Raw genomic sequence first — 23,255 nt, forward strand, 5'->3', positions numbered from 1 at the left:
CAAGCTATGTTCCCGCTTAGTTCTTGGGTTCCACGCTAGCTCGACTCACGAGTTTTGTTCCTGTTCGCCTTTGATTTCACGGGCTATGTTCCCACTTATTTCTCAAGCTTCCCGCTTGCTTAGCTCATGGACTTTGCTCCTGTTCGCATTCGATTACACATGTTTCATGCCCTTCAATCTCTAGGGATATAGTTCCGCTCAGTATCCTCTCTATATCGCTCAATCGCTCGTTCGACATTCACCCGATCACCTGTTTGACATTCGCTAGATAGCCCACTCGGTATTCACCTGATTGTTCGCTTGATATTTGTCCAATCACCCGCTCGACATTCACTCAATTGTTCACTCAGCATTCACCCAATTGCCTGCTTGACATCTGCTTGACACTATTTTTTATCACTAGCTCGACATCACTATCACCTTTCAATCGGCACTACTTTCATTGCTCACTTGACACTACTTCCACCATTCGCTCGGCATCGCCACAACTACAACCAAGATGTTATGCGACGAGCCTAGCGATAGGAATCTATTATCGAGAGTGATTCAACCTTTGTAACAAACTATCTAGTTACTGTAACGCCCCGCCCCTCCTGCTAAGGCGACGGGGGTTACTTACCATACTTAACAACTTAATAACTTATTACAGCGGAAGTCTTACTTGTAAATTTTTGAAACATAGAGTCCATATGTCATACTTAACATTATTTCAAGACATATAGAGTAACATGATAAAATGTCATGGAGTTATAACGTAGTAATATAAACTAGGCATAATTCCTATTAAATAAAAGCAGGTCTTTTTCTTCTTTAGCCAGTCTCTGCCACACACATCCTGCTAGCCCCTCCTGTTGCTCTCCTAGTTCATCCATCCTTTGCCCTTATCTGTGGTACAAGAAAGCAAGCTGTGAGCACTCATGGCTCAGTAAGTTCCTTTCCTACTCACAAAAATCGTATAGCATGTCAACAATCATAAAGCATACATCATAGCACAAGGTATCATGGCATAACATACATGTCATAATCATCATCATAGATATCATGGCATAATCATGGCATAAACACAAGGTAGCATGGCATATCATAAACATGATCATCATAATTATCATGGCATATTCCTAAGGTATATGTAGGGTGAACTCTTAAACATACATCATGAAACATATGCATCATGTCTTTTTAAAACGTATAGCATAGATACTTAAACATAATCTCAACATAAGAGGGGATCTCGGCTTGTACCACGTACATAAATGCGCGCGTCCTAGTAGGTCCAAGGTAGCAAATCTTGAACCCTACAAGGCATACATATACTAGGCCCGTTTCTTAGTCCATCGACCTAGGGGCACTTAGGAGCCCATCCCTAACGAGGTCCGTTTCTTAGTCCATCGACCCCGGGGCGCTTATGGAGCCCACCCTTGGTACAAGCCTTAAAAGTAAAATAGCATGTCATATCTACATAGTCCATATCACTCATGTCCTATTCATGTCATGAAGAGTGCTCTTGATCCCACTTATAGGGAAGAAACTCTTTTAGGTATAGCTTAAAGCATGTATATTTGAGCACACAGCATATCATGATTTTGAGCACACAGCATATCATGAACACATGCATAATTAAGCATACAACCTATCATGAGTTTAAGCACACAGCATATCATGAATTTGAGCACATAGCATATCATGAAATTGAGCACACAGCATATCATGAAAATAAGCCCATAGCATATCATGAAATTTAGCACACAGCATATCATGAAAGTAAGCACATAGCATATCATGAAATTTAGCACACAGCATATCATGATAATAAGTACATAACATATCATAAAATTTAGCACACAGCATATCATGAAAGTAAGCACATAGCATATCATGAAATTTAGCACACAGCATATCATGATAATAAGCACATAGCATATCATGAAATTTAGCACACAGCATATCATGAAAGTAAGCACATAGCATATCATGAAATTTAGCACACAGCATATCATGCTCTTAACATAAAGCATTGCATGTGAAGTTCATGGGAGAAACCTAATTAGGTCTCTAACCCTAGTAACAAGTGGTGGCCGAAACATGTAGAGATGGCTTAGGTTAGCAAGCAACAAAAGAGCATGTGAACCCTAAACATTTAACATTTCTTAGAACATAAGGAACATCTTAAGCATGTTTGGTATAGGTTCCAAGCTTTCTAGTTTCCTTTTTATAACATGGCCGAAACCCATTAAGCCTTTATTTTGGGTTATAAACATCACGCGAGGAGAGGGGGTTTATTAGGTTCCTTCAGGTTTTCCACTGCCACCATCGTTGCACGCTCGTCGCTACCCACGCCACCTTTGGCATCACCCCCTGTGGTAGTTGCATCTGCTCCCCTCACATAGGCAAACCTCCGACACCTCACTCCACTTGTTGCCATGCCCTCACACCAGCATGCAGACATCCCACTGCCCTCCTCGTCGCTTGCCCGACTGTTGATGCGCATAGATTATATATATTATTTTATATTATTTAACATACATCTTTCTGTATTTATTGCTTATGATTTATGCTTTTTCACCCTTTATCATGTTAATTTTAGAATAATTACTATTTTATATCTAGAGATTGGCTCGGTATCTATTTTCACTTTCAGGAGCAGTTTCGAGTGGAAAAGGATTTAAAAGACGTAAAAGAAGACCATTTGAAGGAGACTATAACCTAGTCATGTCTCCCCACGTGTTGAGGAAAGCAAAGGATTGGAGCGCCCAAGTATTGGGGCACAAGCGACAACAAACTTCCAGAGTCAAATTAGACTTAGCAATGCCTTGAGGCATGGCCAGGAGAAGCTATAGAAGGGGGGTCATGCCTAAAGGCACGGCCAAAGAACCAATGAGACACTAGCCATTCCAATTGGCATGGCCAAGAGGAAGCCCACAACATAGAAGTTGTTTAGGCCATGCCCAATGGCACAGCTAGGAGCCAACCCATGCAGATTTTCAGAGTAGAAATGAACTTGGTCGTGCCTTAAGGCACGTCCATACCTCCAAAAGTTATAAAAATACAGGTTTGAAGATCAGGTTGTGCCAAATGGCACAGCCCAAAAGGCCTAAACAAAGCAAACTCTGCTCTGGCTATGCTATTTGGCACTACCAAAAGTCAGAGATAGCTCTAGCCGTGCCAAATGGCACTGTCAGGTGCCCAAAACTAGAGCCGACTTAGCTCTGGGCATGCTAAATGGCATGGACAGACAACCAGAGAGTGGTCTAGCTCGTGCCAAATGACACGGGTCATGCCCCTGGGCACGGCTACCTCGTGCCCTCACCTCTATATAAGAGACACTCCATCCCTTTTATAGGGGAGGAAGTCCTAAGGTGGAAGGAGACCTCCGTAGGTCGAATCTTTGTATTAAGAGTCATCATCTAGATGATCGTTGGCCATTCTACTACTCCATCCTCATCGACACTCCAAGATCTACATCCAAGGGTTTCACTAGATATCAAAGGATAAGCTTCTTCTCCCCTTCCTTTGGATTTTCTAAGTTTCTATCATTTTGAGTTCTTGGAGTGTACTTCCTATTATGGAGTAGATCTGCATTATTCTAGGATGTAGAGAGTAATTGTAATGTGTGGATGATATAAAACTCTATGAACTTGCCAATTTTCTTATTTAATGAAGTTTTTATGGAATTTTTTCTGTTTGATGAAATGCTTTCAAGAAGGGTTTCTCTATGGACATGAATTTATCTATCTAGATTACATTTCTATATGCATAGATCTAATTTCTATACAAGATATATTGTTGCATATCTAGAATTGAGCGTGAATCTTAAGTTTCATTGAATTGATATATAGATTGTTACCTCTTTTGAGTCTATGTTCCGATATAGCTCGACATGGCTTTCGGATGCTTATTTAACATTGAGTATCTAAGGTAACTATCCTTTTATATAGATCATAACCTTCTAAGGGAGAACAATTCTATGTATGGATGAGTCCTTTACTTGACCTAATGGGCTCTTCCTAATCATATGCTATGCAAATGACCTACGTAATTTAGAAACGTAAACCCGGGGAGGCCTTGTGACAGGAGGTACTATATTAAAAACTCAGACTCTCTAAGTTACTTCTTCACTTGATGCCATACTGGTTACCGGCAAGGAAAGCACTCTGATACATGGTCGCGGGGTGATAATTGATAGAAATTTAAATCATCCTACAAACATAGAAGTGGAGAACTAGGATTGGGAAAATTCATAACACAACATTCACCATTACAATGAAACTGAAAGCCTAGAATATCTTTTTGAATTAAGGGCTTCCTCAATTATCTTTTTCTATTTTCACATTTTAGTTGATAATCTCAAATCAACAATTATTGGTACTGTCTAGGTAAATTCAAAGTGTGGAACTAATTAGCATTCTATCCTTAGTCCTCATGGGATCGACTTATATAAATTTTATTATTTGATGATGCGCGTATGCTTGTGGAAACATATCAAGTTTTTGGCACTGTTGTTGGGGACTAATTGCTTTAAATCTAGTTAAGTTTACATTAGAGTTTCTCTAGACAATTCTTTTATTCTATAATTTTTTCATTATTTATTCTTAATTCTTTATCTTTCATTACTACATTTATATTCCTTCTTTTCTATTTCACCATTTTCAATTCTGAAATTTTCTTAAAAAAAAAATTGAAAACAACAAATTCTAATTTGTCTCCTGTTTGTGTATGCAAAGGAATACGATAGATCTTTTGCCCATTGATCCTGAGATCGACCGGACATATCATCGAAGACTAAATCTACAAAAGAACCACAAGAGCAAGAATGAAGAACCATAGTGAACAAACCTTTGAAGGATTTTACCGCGCCTTATGAAAGAGGGCCAAGATTCAGTATCTCTAGACCTACAGTTGAGGCAAATCATTTTGAATTAAAGCTGACTTTTATTTCCATGGTTCAACAACACCAATATGGCGGTGGTCCGATGGAGGATCCTAATCATCATCTTGATAATTTCAATGAATTATATATCATAATTAATATTAATGGAGTTTCTCTAGAGGCCATCAAATTATTACTATTCGGGTTTTCCTTGAGAGACCGAGCAAAAACCTGGCTAAATTCTTTACCTCTAAACAGTATCACTTCCTAGGCTCAATGTGAGCAAGTCTTTCAGGATAAATTCTTTCCACTAAGTAAGACAACACACCTTCATAATCTCATTGCAAGCTTCAAGTAAACAGACTCTGAATCTCTATATGAAGCTTGGGATATATTTAAGGGAATCCTAACAGATTGCCCACATCATGGATTAGAAAAGTGGCTTGTGATTCACACTTTCTACAATAGTATTAATTAACAAACAAAGGTTTCCTTGGATTCTACCATCGACGGTGTATTAATGAACAAGGGCTTTGATGAGGTGGAAGAGATTATTGAGAGTATGGTTCAGAACCATCATCAATGGTCCTCATAAAGAAGTATGGGAGCAATTAAAATACCAGAAAAATACAATGTGGACACCCATGACTTAATAACTGCAAAGCTTGATACGCTATCAAAGCAATTTGAGAATATGAATACATGTTCGGTAAATGTAATTTCTATATGAAGTATGTAGAGCTTCAGAACACATGAAAAATTCATGTCCTCTTGGAGCTATCAATATACAAGTATCTAAGGTGAAACAATGCGATTCTATTAGTAACTACAATCAGAGGTAAAATAATCCTTACTCCAATACTTACAACCTGGGGTGGAAAAATTATCCTAACTTCTCATATAAGAATAATCAAGACTTTAGGCATCAATCTGGATAATAGTTAAGTCCACAACTGAGCCGATTTAAAAAGCTACTTGAGGAGATACTAGCTAATCAGAATGAAATGAAATCTCATATCAAGCAAATGAATATTCAGTTGGACAACTCATAAAAGCAAATGAATGCAAGAATGGACAATTAGGACAAACACATCAAAATGCTTGAAAATTAAATTGCTCAAATAGCTAGTTCCTCTTCCTCAAGAGTACAAGGAAATTTCCTTGGTAAACCTAAACTAAATCCCGTGGAGCATTGCAAGGCAATTGAGCTAAGAAGTGGATGGCCTTAAATACTCCCCAAGTGACTACTATAGTTGAAGATGGAATTAACATTAGTGAAGAGTCGCCTTCTTCTTCCTCACATCTAAAGCATGATAAAAAGGAAGACGATATTATCGTTGAGGTTGGAGAGCTCTCACCTCCAACCAAAATTCAAATAGTTTCATTCCCTCAAAGATTGCTCAGAACGCAGAAAGATGCAGAGTTTGAGAAATTATTAAAGAAGATCAAAGAGATTTGTATTGACATACCATTATTAGATGCTCTAAATCAAATGCCCAAATTCATCAAATTTATAAAGGATATAATTTTAAACAAAATAAAGAAGGATGGGTTTGAGACAGTGGCCTTAACCATGGAGGTTATTGCATTGCTTCTAAATACATTGCCTCCCAAGCTCCAAGATTCTAGAAGTTTTTCAATACCATACAAAATCAGAAATACTATAATTGACAAAGCTTTTTGTGATTTGGGAGCTAGTATCAGTCTCATGCCCTACTCAATTTGTAAGAAGCTGGGTTTAACTGATCTGAAGCTAACTATTATCGTACTTTAACTTGCGAACTCTACATGCAGATACCCACTAGGCATAGTTGAAGATGTGAAGGTAGAGATAGGGAGTTTCATCATCCCTACAGATTTTATGCCCTTGGACATGGAAGAAGACCCAAAGATCACTATAATACTTAGAAGACCCTTCCATGCCACATCTAGAGCTAATATTGATGTGAAGAATCACAAGCTATCACTAAAAGTTGGCAAGTAAGAACTTATATTCAACTAATCCCCAGCTTCACCGTATATTGAAAAAGTTTCAAACTCTTCTCCAAGTACATTGATGCTTATTGAAGATGATCACAGGTTTGGAGGAGAAAAGCAAGAAAGATTTCTTATTATTCGACTAAACTCCCAGACATAACAGTGAGTCCGAGGAAGCAAGATTTGGTGTTGGTGGAGAACCACTATGTTGTGCTTCACCATACTCCCAGACCACCGGATAAAATAGTTAATCTAGTGGAGAATGGCAACAGGGTGTCAGGAGGACACCCTACAGAAAATTTATTCAATTCTTTTAGAAGGTCATAGGGCTTTCAGAGTTCGATGAGGAAGGACATATGCCCCGATGCTCACCACGACGAATGGACCATCCCGACGGAAGCTCAGTTGATGGAGGGGGCTGACATGGCTCGCAGTGGAGGGGAGCATCTCTCTTTCAAGGCCAAAACTCCTAGTTGAGCTGAGTCAAAGGTCGTGCTCAGGACTTTAAATGAGTGTTCCTTGGGAGGCACCCCAAGAGTTTTCTTCTCTTGTTTTGTTTCCTTATTGTTCATTTTATGGAACCTAATACTTTCATTTTTTTTATATTTTTCAGGTTATGGATGAACATATGATGAAGGCTGAGAACTTATTAGAAGGGCATACGCCCCAAGACATAGCTATGAACTTGGCCATTACTCTTATTCAGAGGAAACAGGGGCTATGTCTAGGTTTTTAGACCTAGTCGTCCCTTTTGACATGGTCATGACACTAACCCTATGAATTCCCATAGCCACAGTAAGGATTTGGCCTTGCCCATGCCATATGGCATAGGCACAAAAAGAGAAACAGAGACATCTTGGCTCTGCCCGTGCCAAAAGGCACGGGTACACTGAAATTGGCAGTGCCAATTTGGCACAGCCCGTGCCATTTGCTATGAATTGTGCTGATGACACACGATTGGGATATAAACCTAGCCGTGGTCGTGTCCTAGGGCATGGTAGCCACCCTGCACCACCTCCCAAGCTCTAAAACTCTCTTCTTCTTCTCCTCTTCACCTCTCTTCTTCTTCTAAACTCTCTCCTCTTCTCAAAACTTCTTTTTCTTACATGAGATCTACTCTTCAACTCTCAAATCTCTCATCCCAAATATACATAGATCTCAAATAAACCCTTCTTCTCTTCTCTTTAGATCTAGATCTATAACCTTCAAGATCTAGATCTAAATCTAGATCAAGAAACTTTTTCTTTCTTAAGATCTAGATCTATTCTCTCTTCTTCTTTTTCTTTTTCTCTAGATCCCTTCTTATCCTTCTAATAACTCTCTTAGATCCAGTTTTCCTAATTACAAATAAACCTTCCCAATTTGGATATATTCAGCATGTCTAACATCATGAAAAGACTTCACAGATTAGGTGGATCTAGCGGAGGGGAAGATCTGAACAAGGATAAAGGGGAAGGCAAAGCACCCATGAAGGAGAAGGTGCCAGCAAAAGGAAAAGGAAAATGTCTTACTTCAGATAAAGGTAAAACTAATGAATTCGTCGTTGTACTTAGAAATAAAGATTAGAAATCTAGATTTGATAATTTCTTAAGCCGTAAGTTAGTTTGTACATGTTATATTGATAGTACAACCATGGAGTGCTTGGAAATAAAGGATGACATGGATTGGTTGATTTGCAATCTAAACTAAAATGACATGATGTACACTAGTGAACCGACCTATCTGCATCGTGTCTTAGAATTTTTGAGTTCTTTAGAGTCTAATTTCACTTTCGACGATGATCATGATGGAAAAATTAGTTTTAGATTAATGAATCATGATTATCTTAGGACTCTTTATGGATTTAATAATTATTTTATATTACTCACAGGAGTACCTCGTAAGTTAGATTTTAGATACAATGCAAATTCTTTTTGGAGCTTAATCACTAGTCTAAGTGAGCCCTATAACTCATCTAGATCTAAAGTTTCCCATATGCAAAACCCCACATTTCGATACCTCCACCGTATTATGAGCAAGACTATTTATGGTAGGGGTGAGAGTGATGGGGTGGTAAGAAAAGTGGAGCTTTACTCTATATAGGCCATGATTTACAAAATTGAATTTGATGGAGGATTCTACTTTTTACAAACTATACAGAGGGCGGAGAAAATGAACTCGGGAACAATCATGTTTGGTGAGTTCATTATGACCATTGCTAGGAAACTTGAACTAGACCTCTCAGATCTAGAGGCTATACATGGAAATATCAAAATAGATATAGATACATGCCTAGTAATGAAGATGATATGTCGAGATAAAAATGGATTCAGTTTTTCTAGAATAGATGGTTTCCCTATCCCTTTACCCAACCCCGACTACACAACAGTTTGTATCCCCAACAACTGGATTATTAAAGATATTATTCCTAGTTCCTCAGTATCTCCTAGAGAGCATCACAAGTACCCCCTCGCCTGGAGGTTCGTTGTCGGTCGAATTTTTCGACCCGGTTAGATATTCATTTGCTTATGGTAGTGTGGGACCTTCTTTTTTTGATTTATCTGCTTTTCGTACATCATTGGATTCTCTTCATGAGAAGTAAGATATTTCTCATAATATGTTGGAGGAGCATTGTGACTTCACTCATGATTAGTTCCAATATGTACATGGCCAATTTTAAAAGAGGGATGATTTTTATGGTAGGGTATCCAATTTTATTGGAGACTTCTACACTCGCTAGGGGAGGATGGATGAGTTTATGGACTCTATGGAATTCACTAGATAGCAGGTGGCCATGTTATACTAATACCATGAAAATATTGGCCATCTCCCTAGAATCCAAGATTTCTCCCTGGGCCACGCTCTCCACTAGAGAGCAGACCTCCTTTGGGTCATCAATCTTTAGCGAGTGGTAGACCAATTCATTTCCCTCCCCCTTTCTCTCGCCCACCCCCATAATTTTAGTTTCATTGAGCACAATGAAGTGTCTAAGTCTGGAGGTGATGTACGTATATTATATACACTTCTATACATGTTTTGATGCACATTCACATACTTTACGCATGCTTTATCTATGTATTTTTTATACCCCTTGTCTTACTTTTAACATAATTACTTTTTTTTGTTTGGAGATTAGTTCTTTGTGCATTTTCTATTAACAGGAGTCAAATTTGAAGAGAAAATGACATTTGTGGTTGATCTGGATAGTAAACGAAGGCAAATGACATTAGTCGTGTGACTCTACACGACCGTGTTAAAGAATCAAGGAGGAGGATGGCTCTGGATGTGTGAAGCCACACGACCGTGTGGCTTCACCAGAGAAGGAGCAAAGCACGGTCGTGCAAACCGACACGGTCTGCCACCCTACAAGCAACAACTAGGGCATGACTGTGTGGATCCACACGACTATGCAACATTTCCAGAGAGCAAGAAGACTTCGGCTGTGTGACCCACATGGCCATGTCGCCTATCCATACCCAATGCAGAACACGACTGTGTGAATCCACACGACCGTATCATCCTGGCCAAGAGCAAGAAGAAGGAGGTCATGTGGAGGCCACACGACCCTTCCACGGGTCGTGTGGTGCACGTGCCCTACTCTCTAAAAGGGGGTTTCTTTCCTTTCTAAAGGGGGAAGGCTCTCCCTTAGGGGGGATTCATCTTGGTGTCGATCCTCGCCTTCTTCGATCTTCATCCAATGATCCAAGGCCATCTCCATCTTCTCATTGACTCCGGAAGCTCAAGATTGGATCCCAAGATCACTCAACACCATTGGATAAGCATTTCTCTTCTCTTCTCTTCTCTTCAATTAGGGATTTGAATGCTTGTGATCTTTATGTCTTTAGATCTTTATATTAGTGCCATGGAGTAGATCCTTTATTCTAGGATTAAGGGAGTAGTTGTGGTGTGATTTGATGTAAGAACTCATGGATATGCCAATTTCCTATCTAAATGATGTTAGCATGTTTTGTATCTATTTTGATCTTATGTGAATTCATGTGTTTGGACTCAATTATCATATTTGATTAAATGTTTGTGTGTACTTATGGATCCCATAGAGGGATGCCCTAAATCGTATAACTAAGGGATACTAGTGATAGGCAAATCCTGCTAACGAACGTCTAGGGTGTCATCTTGAAAGGTGAAGCAAGTCTCTACAAGGAAGTGGGATGGTTAAATGCAATTATCACCTTCATATCTATGTACATTAAGAAGTGCATGTGTTTCTATGTTGTATGACCGAGGGATGCTAGTGACAAGTAGATCCTGCTAACATACTTCATAGGAATCATATTTATTTTATTGCTAGTAATGTTGATCTAAGTCTTTAACAGGTTATCTTCTACAAGGGAGAACCGTCTACTTCCTACAAATGCATGTGAATTGAGGATGTGAATTGGTGAACCATATTACATTGATGAATATCACAATGATACCTAGCTCCTAGAACACTCACAAAAACCAAATTCCTCATTTACTTTTCTTATTCTAACTCTTGTTTCTTTACTTAGTACCCATTTTGTTTTAGTCAGTCATTTAGCTAATTCTTCGTGAGACATCATTAGTGCTTATAACCAATCTTGTGGGTTCGATATCTTTTATTAATGACGATGAAATCATGCACTTGCGATATCGTAATAAGTTTTTAGCGTTGTTGTCAAGGATTGTGCTTATAACATTAGCGATAATAAATTGAGTTAGACTAAACTTTTCTTTCTTTTCTTTTTCATACTTGTAATTAGTCTCAGAAATTTTGTTTTTGCATTTTCATCCTGCATTCCTTACTTCTTGCTCTGCAATTTTCTTCCTTGTCTATTGCGTTCTAGTGCTATTCAATCCTACTTGCATATCTAGCTTGGTCAAATAAATATGGTGTTGTTTACTATATTTTTTTTGTTACTTCAACATGTCTATCTTGTTCTGACTATAATTATTTAGATGGACATGTTTAAATTGAACACTAGATTAAAAGCTCTATTTCAAAAGTTTGACCAAATTTCTTTGTTGAACTTTAATACTCTTTTCTGTGAGATTTATTGTGCAACTGGTCATATATATGATAATTGACCGACATTGTTTGACCATCTATATATAATGCATGTTGAAAGAAGGGGTGTTTTCTCTAACTTTAATCAAAGGTCAGAGCAAAATTTTTATAAATCTTGCAAAGAAATAGGCCATTCAATGAAAGTTGCTACAAGCTACGCAATTTGGGAACATCAATAGATGAACTCAATAGAAAAATAGATGAAATGGCCTCATCAAATTTGTTGGTTGCTATGCGGAATATCATACCGGTTCCCTTGTACAAAAATTTGTACAAGTCATGAATGTTTACTAACAACATATTGTGTTCTTTAGAAAATAAATTAGGAATCACAGACAGAACTTAACATTATTGATTCCAAATTTAACTTATCTGTTCTTAGTGGTTTAGACTTGGATCGCAAACGATGCTTAACATTATTGATCCAAATCCACCTATGTTACAAACTCAATTAAATATTAATTTCTAAAATTGGCTTCCAGGACTGCATGGTAAGGTACTAGGCCTTCTTAGGTATGAGATCATCCACCACCGCTAGGGATGGCAATGGGTCGGGTTCGGGTCGGATTCTATATCCTCCGTCCCCATACCCATCGGGTATAGGATCTCCAATGGGTATACCCATACCCATTAAAGGATCGGATATCTTCTATAATTTTAATTTTTCTTCTTTATATCCAAACATTTTACATGAACTATCTTTATGTTTTGGCACAAATTGGAGTTTGGCAAGCAAATTTTGCAATTACACCCGAAAAATTTTACAATCGCCCCTACTGTAATTGCATAGTTCATGTAAAGTATTAAAATTTTTTTTAATATATGTATATATATTATCTAATCGGGTATTCGGGTCGGGTATCGGGTATTGATAGTCCCTCCATACCCTCCTCCATTCGGGTCGGGTATCGGATCCTCCATCGGGTTCGGGTGGAATTGCCATCCCTAACCACCGCCTAGACAAAGCCTTTTAAAAAAATCTAATATTTAATTTCCTTATATAACCCTAGGTTTAATCAAATAGAACAATCGAATCACAAATTCAAAAAACAAAAAAAATACAAACTCGAATCACAAATTCAAAACCTAAAATCATATGCCTCTTGTGTTTGGTATTTCAAAAACTATATAAAGTAAACTAGTATGATGCGGAATAGAATTACTAGTTATACCTTTCTTTGTAAACAACAACCTCTTGATCTTCTACCGTATTCCTCTTCTTATTTCGGACGTCGTGTGGATGATGATCTACCGAGACGAGACCCACCCAAGCTTCCTTCTTCTTCTTGTGAGTTTCGGCCACCACAACAATTCCAAGAATAGATGAGGTTCGGCCACACCACCAAGCTCCAAGGGATGCTAGAAACAAAACCTCCTATCTCTCCTTCTTCCTTAAGCAAGATCCGGCCACCAACCAAGCTCCTTGAGATGTTGATGCCGCCGGCCAAGGAAGAAGAATAGGAGAGGGAGAGGATGTGAAGGGTCGGCCACCAACCAAAGAAATAGAAGAGAGGAAAACTAGAACATAGGTTATGAGGTGAGGCACCTCTACCCTCTCTTTTATATTCCTTGGTCTTGGCAAATAAGGAAAATTTTATTAAAACTTCCTTATTCTCTTTGCCAATGAAAAGAAAGTTTAAAAAAAAAATTCCTTTTCAAACTCAATGTGGCCGACCATCACAAATCATCCAAGCAAGGAACGTTTTAAACACAAAAATTAAAACTTCCTAATTTGTTTCCGGAAATTTTTAAAATAAAATTTTCTCTAAAAAAATTCTCTTCATGGTTGGTCATAAAAGGAAACTTTTATAAATTAAAATCTCTCTATTAAAACATGTGGATGATTTACAAAAAGAAAAGTTTTCTCTAAAATTAAAATCTTCCTTTCAATCTACAAATAAAGAAAAATATCAAATTTTTTATTAATCTTTTATAGAGACTATAAAAGGAAAGATTTAATTTTAAAACTCTCTTTTAAATCATGAGGATGGTTACAAAAAAGGGAAGTTTTATCAAAAATTAAAATCTTCCTTTTAACTACAAATAAGGAAAGATATCAAACCTTTCACTTAATCTTTTGTAGAAAGCTATAAAAGGAAAGACTTAAATTTTAAACTCTCTTTTAAAACCATGATATCCACATAAGAGAAGATTTTAAAAATAAAATTATTTTTATTTTAATTGTGGCCAGCCACCTAAGCTTGAACTCAAGCTAGTGCCGGCCACACTTCAACCCATCCAAGCCATGTCTTGGCCGGCCCTTGCTTGGGCTCCAAGCTTGGCTTGGCCGGTCACATAAGGATGGGTAAGAAGGTGGGTATAGGTGGGTATAATATTTTATAAATAAGAGGCTACGATAGGGACCGAGAGGAGGAATTGGGTTTGGTCTCCCGATGAAATTAAGCTTCCCGTGTTCGTCCCGAAGACCCAACTTAATTTCATCAATAATAATTCATACCACTAAAGAATTATTATTGAACTACCGCACCAATCCCAAATTATATTTTGGGCTCCTTCTTATTATGAGTGTGTTAGTCTCCCTGTGTTTAAGATATAGAATGTCCACTAATTAAATGAGTTACTAACAACTCACTTAATTAATATCTAGCTCCAAGAGTGGTTCCACTCAACTTCATTATCATGTCGGACTAAGTCCACCTACAGGGTTTATATGACAATCTTTATGAGCTCCTCTTGGGGACATCATCAACCTAGATAACTAGGACACAGTTTCCTTCTATAATCAACAACACACTATAAGTAATATTATTTCCCAACTTATCGGGCCTCTTGATTTATCGAGCTAAATCTCACCCTTTGATAAGTCAAAGAAATAAATACTAAATACACGTGCTTGTTACTATATTGGGATTAAGAGTACACACTTCCATAATAACAAAGGTCTTGTTCTTTTATTAAGTCTGTATAAAAAGAACTTACCTTAAATGGTCTTGCTCAATACATTCAGAATGTACTAGTGTAATTTTATAGTTAAGATAAACTAATACTAAATTACACTACGACTATTCCAATGGTTTGTTCCTAACCATCTTAGTCATGAGCTACTGTTTATAATTTATAAAGAACCAATAGCATGATTTTCTGTGTGTAACACCACACACCATGTTATCTACAATATAAATTAATTGAACAACTATACTTAGCATATAAATATAGATATTTTTGACCAATGTGATTCTTTATTTCAAAATAAATGTTTACAAAAGCTAGGCTTTTAGTATACACTCTAACAATTCATACACATATGGCTCCGACTTGAAAGACCCCCAATTTTCTTTTAGCTTCAATAAGGGACAAGGAAACTATGTAGATGCTATGGAAGCTCAATCATCATCTTCGGTGGATAGAATTTTGAAAGGTTTAGAGGAGTACAAGCTCTTCAAGCTGAATCATGCAAGGACATCAAGAAAATGAATGATACACTTGAGAGTATAGACTCAACAAATAATAGAATTTTAGCTAATCTCTTAGCTTGGCAAGAGTCTATAATGATAAAATACTATGATGAGCTTGAGGATCATGAATCTGAGACTTTGATAAAGGAGTGCACCACTTTAATTCCATTATCTCCTAATATCAAAGATCCAGAAGAACCTTCTCTTCCTACATCTGAACCAATTTACAATCACGTTGTGGAGGATGTACAAGGATGACCCAAGAATCACTCCCCTTAGTCGCACAATGATTAGTCACTTTAGATGATGTATGACATGAACTAGTTGATATTGAGAGTGTAGGGACTTGTGAAATAGAAGCAAAGTCTCAAGAATCACCTCTTTTAGTAAGACCACCACTTAAGTTAGAACCTTCTTTATCTAAATATCAAACCATGTTCGATGATTTACTTACATTAGTGATTGGTAAAAGTTAAATTTTAATTGATTTATCTACTATTACCAATCAATTCTTTTTTGAGCATGGTGGTGGTAGGACATGCATTGCACAGGAGTCAGAAGGACAAGATAATGTTAAACCTTTGAAGGAGGGCATATTTGTTGAAAAACTGGAAGTCCTTGGTAAGAGGGTTCTAAAATATCTTACCCCTCTAAGAGTGAAATTTTGATAAATCTAATGAGGTGATCGAGCTAATGACCTTAAACAATCGCATTTTCCTTGTTTTCATTTGTATTTTTAGTTCTTTCTAGTTTCATTTCTTTCTTTATAATAAACTTGTATCCTCTACTTAATTTTTATTGTCTATCTTCTTTTATAGGACTCAAAGATTAGGAGGAGTGCAACTACATGATGGAGAAGTTAATGACATGGACATTTGACATGCATCATTTGGTAACTTCTCTTACTTTAAATCTCTTTCGTATTGTTTCTAGTTTTCATTAGGACAATGAAAAGTTTAAGTCTGGGGGTGTTTGCATAATATGAATTTTTTGCTTCTCTTTTGTATTTTTAGCACTTTATTTTCATCATTTTCATTTGTTTTATTTGTTCTGCATTTTGTTTTGCTTTGCTTGCTTTCAATTTTTTCTTATGCCTTTGTTGTGTTTGCTAGACTTGTTTTTGATTGTCACTTGACTATTTTTTGAAATGTTTTGTGACATATCAAGAACATCATTCCTAGCCACTACTAACTTGTCCAATAGCAAAATTATTTGCATATTCATTTCTTGATTCATGTTGTTGTGGACATAATGCTAGTATGTTTAGTGTACCTCTTTACTCTATCTCAAGTAGCATGAAATGAGCTAAGTATTGTGCGGAGACAAATTTGAGTTTTTGCTTAACCTTAAGGATCTTATTTTCACTTTACTTAAACTTGAATGGTTGATATCATTGGAATAGTCATGATTCATCTTATTTGTTTAGTACTTTAGTTCCTATGGAGATTTCTCAAACTACATTTTGGTTACTGGATGATGCTCGAATCATGTAAGCTCATTTGGAAAAATCAAATATCCCAACATTTGCATGTATGTGCATTTGTGTTTTAAAGTATTTCACCTTTCAATCACTTAAAAAAATAATGAATAAATAAGGGATATAAAAAACAGTTGTCATGAGTGGAGGCTAGCAAGTTACCCCTTTGAGACCAAGTTAGGTTACTGAGGAAATAACTGCTATGTTTCTCTTGATATCGAGTACGCCTTTGAGACCTTGGGTGGATTGAGGAATATGAACCAAGTGTGTGGTAGGTAAGTGTTTATCACTGGAAATATTTGGAACTCGATTGGATGACGAGTTGACTATGACAAAGATTGAAACTTGAAGAGTTTGGGTCACTCATTGCACTATGCACAAGAAACTTATGCTTAGGTCATACTTGAGTTATCTCTATGATCATGCTCACCAATGAAACTCATAGATAGAGTTAGGAAAATGCACTAGGGATTATGATGCATTATAGAGCACATGAGTTTAGATTGTAGCATTTTACTTGAGGACAAGCAAAAGTGTAAGTCTAGAGGTGTGATGTGCGTAGATTATATACACTTTTATACATGTTTTAAAGCACATTTACATACTTTACGCATGTTTTATCTATGCATTTTTATACTCCTTGTCTTACTTTCAGCATAATTACTCTTCTTCATTCGGAGATCTGCTCTTTGTATATTTTCTGTTGACAAGAGTCAAATTCGAAGAGAAAATGACGTTCGTGGTCGATCTGGACAGCAAACGAAGGCAAACAATACTAGCCGTGTGACTCTACATGGTCGTGTCAAAGAAGCAAGGACGAGGATGTCTTTGGTCGTGTGAAGCCACACAGTTGTGTAGCTTCACCAAAGAAGGAGCAAGGCATGGCTATGTGAATCCACACGGCCGTGTCACCCCATCAGCAACAACCAGAGCATGGCCGTGAGGATACACACGGCTGTGTAACATTTCTGGAGAGCTAGAAGACTTCATCTGTATGACACACACGACCATGTACGCACATGGCCGTGTAGCCCATCCATATCTAATGCAGAACACAGACGTGTGAATCCACATGATCATGTCACCCTAGCTGAGAGCAAGAAGAAGGAGGCCGCACGGTCGTGCCACGGGTCGTACAGTGCCCATGCTTTGCTATATAAAAGGGGGTTTCTTCCCCTTTCTAAAGGGGTAAGGCTCTCCCTTTGGGAGATCCATCTTGGTGTTGATCCTCGCCTTCTCCGACCTTCATCCGACGATTCGAGGCCATCTCCATCTCCGCATCGACTCCGGAAGCTCGGGATTGGATCCCAAGATCACTCAACGCCATTAGATAAGCGTTTCTCTTCTCTTCTCTTCAATTAGGGATTTGAATGCTTGTGATCTTTATGTCTTTGGATCTCTATCTTAGTGCCATGAAGTAGATCCTTTGTTCTAAGATTAAGGGAGTAGTTGTGGAGTGATTTGATGTAAGAACTCATGAATATGTCAATTTCCTATCTAAATGATGTTAGCATATTTTGTATCTATTTGATCTTATGTGAATTCATGTGTTTGGACTCAATTATCATGTTTGATTGAATGTTTGTTTGTGCTTGTGGATCATGTAGAGGGATGCCCTAAATTGTATAACCAAGGGATGCTAGTGATAGCCTTATCCCACTAATGGACGTCTAGGGTGTCATCTTGAAAGGTGAAGCAAGTCTCTACAAGGAAGCGGGATGGTTAAGTGAAATTATCACCTTCATCTCTATGTACATTGAGAAGTGCATGTGTTTCTGTGTTGTATGACCGAGGGATGCTAGTGACAGGCAGATCCCGCTAACAGACTTCATAGGAATCATATCTATTTGATTGCTAGTAATGTTGATCTAAGTCCCTTGCTGGTTGTCCTCTGCAAGGGAGAACCAGCTACTTCCTACAAATGAATGTGAATTGAGAATGTGAATTGGTGAACCATATTACATTGATGAATATCACAATGAAACCTAGCTCCTAGAACACTCACAAAAACTAAGTTCCTCATTTACTTTTCTTATTCTAAGTCTTATTTCTTTACTTAGTACCCTTCTTGTTTTAGTCAATCATTTAGCTAATTCTTCATGAGACATTGTTAGTGCTTATAACCAGTCCCTGTGAGTTCGATATCTTTTATTACTAATGATGAAATCGTGCACTTGTAGCATCGTAACAGGAGGGTTGTACATATGTACAGTTGCAATTAGATTTTGCATTTTGTTTTCTTATATTAGTTTTTCTCTCAAGTTTCGAGGCATTTTGAGTTACACTATCTATACTATTATTGCTGACTTGTCCAAGAGTAAACTTCTAGCACGATCATTATCTAGAGGTCATGAATTACACCGGGTGTCCATCTCTACTGCCAGCCACCCCTTTTCTGCTTCCTCCCCACACCGCTTTCGCTGGCTATGACTCTAGGGGTTGTCGCCTGTGTAGGACCGTTGGGCCGGCTAGAAGGGGGGATTAAATAGCCCTGAAAAAAAAAACAAAAGCAACCCTTCTCGAACTCTTAAACTAACACTTGTATAAAATTAGCTAAGCAGAAATACAAGAAAGAAACGAGGCACCGTGTTTGACTTGGTTACTGTTGGTGCAACCTTAGGTCAAGGTTGACCTGGTTGACCCGACTCGAGGTGACTTGACTCGACTTGTATTTTGATGTTTGACTTGGGAAGATTGTCGGTGCAACCTTAGGTCAAGGTTGACCTAGTTGAGTTGCATGTTGATGTTTGACACTCGTGAGAGAGTTCTATTCTTGATGTAAGACAAGAATAGATGGTTGGGAGATTATTGGTCCAACCCTAGGTCAAGGATTGACCTGGTTGACCTGAAAAGTCCAAGTATGGAGCTTGGCAAGTGGGAAAGTCCTAACTGGGATGTTAGGCAGTGTGGAAAGTCCTGGTGAGTGAAGCCAGGCAGTGGGAAAGTCCTAACTGGAATGTTAGGCAGTGTGGAAAGTCCTGGTGAGTGAAGCCTGGCAGTGGGAAAGTCCTAACTGGAATGTTAGGCAGTGTGGAAAGTCCTGGTGAGTGAAGCCAGGCAGTGGGAAAGTCCTAACTGGGATGTTAGGCAGTGTGGAAAGTCCTGGTGAGTGAAGCCAGGCAGTGAGAAAGTCCTAACTGGGATGTTAGGCAGTGTGAAAACCCTAGTGAGTGAAGCTAGGTGAAAGTCCTGGTGAGTGAAGTCGGGCAAGGGAAAATCCAAATGGATCAAGGGTGATCGGACATCTGGTGATGGGAAGTCCAAGTAGGTCATAGGAGTGACCGGATACTTGGTACGGAGAGAAAAGTCTAAATGGGTCAAAGGGATTGACCGGACACTTAGCGGGGAGTCCTAGCAGGTCAAGGGAGTGACCGAATGCTAGGCGCAATGTACCAACAGGTCAAGATTGACCGGATGTTGGTTTGGACTTGGTTTGGGCGAAAACCATGAGCTAGATCGATCTGGTGATCGATCCAGAGGACCTCTGAATATTCCGATCGGTCCGGTGACCGATCATGCGTGCTGAATTTGCTGAATCGATCAGGAGTCGATCAGAAGCCGAACAGGAGCGAGGCGCAAGAGGGGATGATCGGAACGGTCAAGACAAAGCTGATCGGTCCAGGCGCCCGAACCAGTTCTGATCGACCGATCAGAGGTTCTGATCGGTCCATGGACCGATCGGGGACGGAACAGAAGCGAAGGCTTCTTCCCGATCGGTCCGCAGACCGATCAGGACAACGGCTAGTTTCTTCGCTGTTTCTTCTTCACAGGTATAAAGGATCGAGGGAATCTTCTGTGCTATCTCACTCTCTTCTTTCTTCTCTTCTGCTGAAGATTTGTGGGCTGCGATAAGAGCTCTGTTGAGTTCCTCCCGAAAGCTTCGCGTGAGCTTCCCCAATTGTGAAGCTGCTGCTTCATCCGGACTCCAGTCGACGAGAAAGCAAGATTGGTAGAGTGCTTGTGTATTCTTATTGTATTTCTTGCTTATTCTTTGTACTTGTACTCCTGTTTGCTGTTGCAAACAAGTGTGGCGAGGTTTCTCCACCCAGAAGGAGTTTTTATTAGCCGGTTTTCCGGGGACTCATCCACCAACGGATTGATTGGGTTCGTCCACCTTATGGACACGCCGAGGAGTAGGAGCATCATCTCCGAACCTCGTACATCGCTGTGTTAAGGTTTGATATTCTTCTTTTCGTTTCTAGTTTATTTTTTCGCTGCGCTAACGAATTGTAGGAAGAAACGAGTGATTTGGGGTCGGCTATTCACACCCCCCCTCTCTAGCCGTACGAAGAGATCCTAACAGTTACAACCGGGGAGGTTGTTAATCTAAGGAAAGTGATCGCACTAATAACTCCTTCGGGCGGAGAAGCCTCTTACACCAGTGAAAGCACAAAAGACAGAAGCTAAACTAGAACAGTGAGCACACAAGTGTTTGGAATGCTAATTACTGAGTTGATTCAAAGCTTCTGGACCAAGGCTATATTTATAGCCTTGGTCGGGGCGCCCTGGTGGGGATAAATTTTATCCCCCAATGTTCAGATCGAGTCAAAGCTCGATCCGGTCAAAAAATCAGGTTCGGGCGCCCAGAAGGGTTCCGGGCGCCCCGGTCAACTCCGGGCGCCCCGGACCCCAAAAGTCAACTCTAGTTGACTTTTTCATCCGGGACCTCTGCTTCGCTTCAGTCTCGCCTCGGTCCGGGTCTTCCGCTCCGGATCCGCTTACTTGGGTGATCTCTGCTATCCGGAATAGGGCTCACCCGAACCCAACTTCCGGTCTTCTTGAGCAGGCTTCCCTCCGGCTTCTCGTCCCTCGGAATCGCTGCGTGTTCCCTTCTCGTCTGCCAGCGTACTCATCCGCAGTCTTCGTCCCTCGGACGCACCACGTGCCGTCCTTCTCTCTAGCTGCGTCTCTTGCTCCCCGAGCAATCTTCCGCTCCGACTTTCGTCCCTCGGAACCACCGCATGCTTCCTTCTCGTCCACCGGGGTACTCTTCCGCAGCACCTCGTCCCTCGGACTGCCGTCCTTCTCGCTAGCTGCGTCTTCCGCTCGACTACCTGTGTTTCTAAGCTCCTGCACACTTAGACACAAGGTTAGAAACAAACAAGACCTAACTTAACTTGTTGATCACACCAAAACAACCTTGGGGTTCCAACAATCTCCCCCTTTTTGGTGTGATCAACCCAAGTTAAGCTAGGGTTAAAATAGACATTAAATAACATTAAGTAAATTAACTTAATTTGCTATTTAAATGCAAAAAGATAGAAAAGATAAAAAAAAAATTAAATCTATCTACCTCCCCCTAGACTTATACTTTCCTTTCTCCCACTTTGATCACAAAAAAATGGGGTTCCAAGAAAAACAATCTAACGGTTAAAGATTTAGTAAATTTGAAAAAAATATTTAAAAGAAATTCATAAAAACAATTTTAAGTTTTTGCAAGAATTATTTTGATAAATATTTCTAAAAAAAATTCTAAGTAAAGTTTTAAAAAATCTGACTTAGGAAAAAATTTTCTAAGTAATTTGAGCATAAATTTCTAATTTCAGAAAATCTTTTAACTTAAGAAAGAATGATTTTTGAGAATTTTTTAAGCACATTTTTAAAACAAATGACTTAGTCAATTAAAAATTTCTAAGTAAGTAGATTTCTAAATTGAAATAAAATGTTTTGAATAACCCTTTTTAAAGCACTAATTAATTCTTGTATTAATGCTTCATTAGTAAGTTAATTAAACATTTATTTCAATTATTTTGGCTTCCAGGTCGTGGCGAGGCACTAGGCCTTCTTGGTTATTGGAGCAACAACCACTTTCTTGACAAAGCCTCATAAAGAAATTCTTTGTTTAATTTTCTCACTTAAAGCGCTAATTTTAATTTTAAAATTTAGTTTAAGCATGATTTAGGAACCCAATATAGGTTCCAACCTACTGGATTAACTAAACAGTTTTTAGGAACATATTTTCTTGAAATGTTCCTAATTTGTCCAGGGTGATATTTAAAGTACCAATTTAAATTATTAAATCTTCTAACATTGGTTTTAGATGAACATGCATGGTTTCTCAAGTTATCTACTTGAATTTTCAAATCATCATTTTCAAGTTTCAATTTTTCATTTGCTAGTTTTAATTTATCTAATTCTTCTAAGGGACAAGACTTAGCTAGAATTACTTTTAAATTTTTATTTTCACTTTCTAATTTGCAGCAATCTTTTGTTAAAAGTTTAACGAACTTAAACATTTTATCGGGAGGAAGAGATCTTACCTGTCTTACCTTGTCGATCTTGTTGTCCGTTTCTCCCCCTGAGCTACTGCTTTCTTCCGATGTGTCTCCCCCTTCATCGATGCTCTCGATGCTCATTTTGGAAGAGCTTAAATCGCAGTCATCGTCTTGATGACTCGCCATCAGTGCAAGTCCGGAGAAAGCTTCGACTTCCGATTCGGACGATGTATCATCCCACGTCACTTTTAGGGCCTTGCGCTTTTGAACAGGCTTT

General features: G+C 38.7%; 2 pseudogenes; both read right to left on the reverse strand.

The window, feature by feature from the left end:
- Nucleotides 1-2,257: 2,257 nt before the first annotated feature.
- Nucleotides 2,258-23,255, reverse strand: part of LOC122026764 — a 45,329-nt pseudogene continuing 24,331 nt past the window's right edge.
- Nucleotides 5,202-5,299, reverse strand: LOC122028360 (annotated as a pseudogene).

The sequence above is a fragment of the Zingiber officinale genome, chromosome 10A (assembly GCF_018446385.1).
Source record: "Zingiber officinale cultivar Zhangliang chromosome 10A, Zo_v1.1, whole genome shotgun sequence".
Taxonomy (NCBI): Eukaryota; Viridiplantae; Streptophyta; class Magnoliopsida; order Zingiberales; family Zingiberaceae; genus Zingiber; species Zingiber officinale.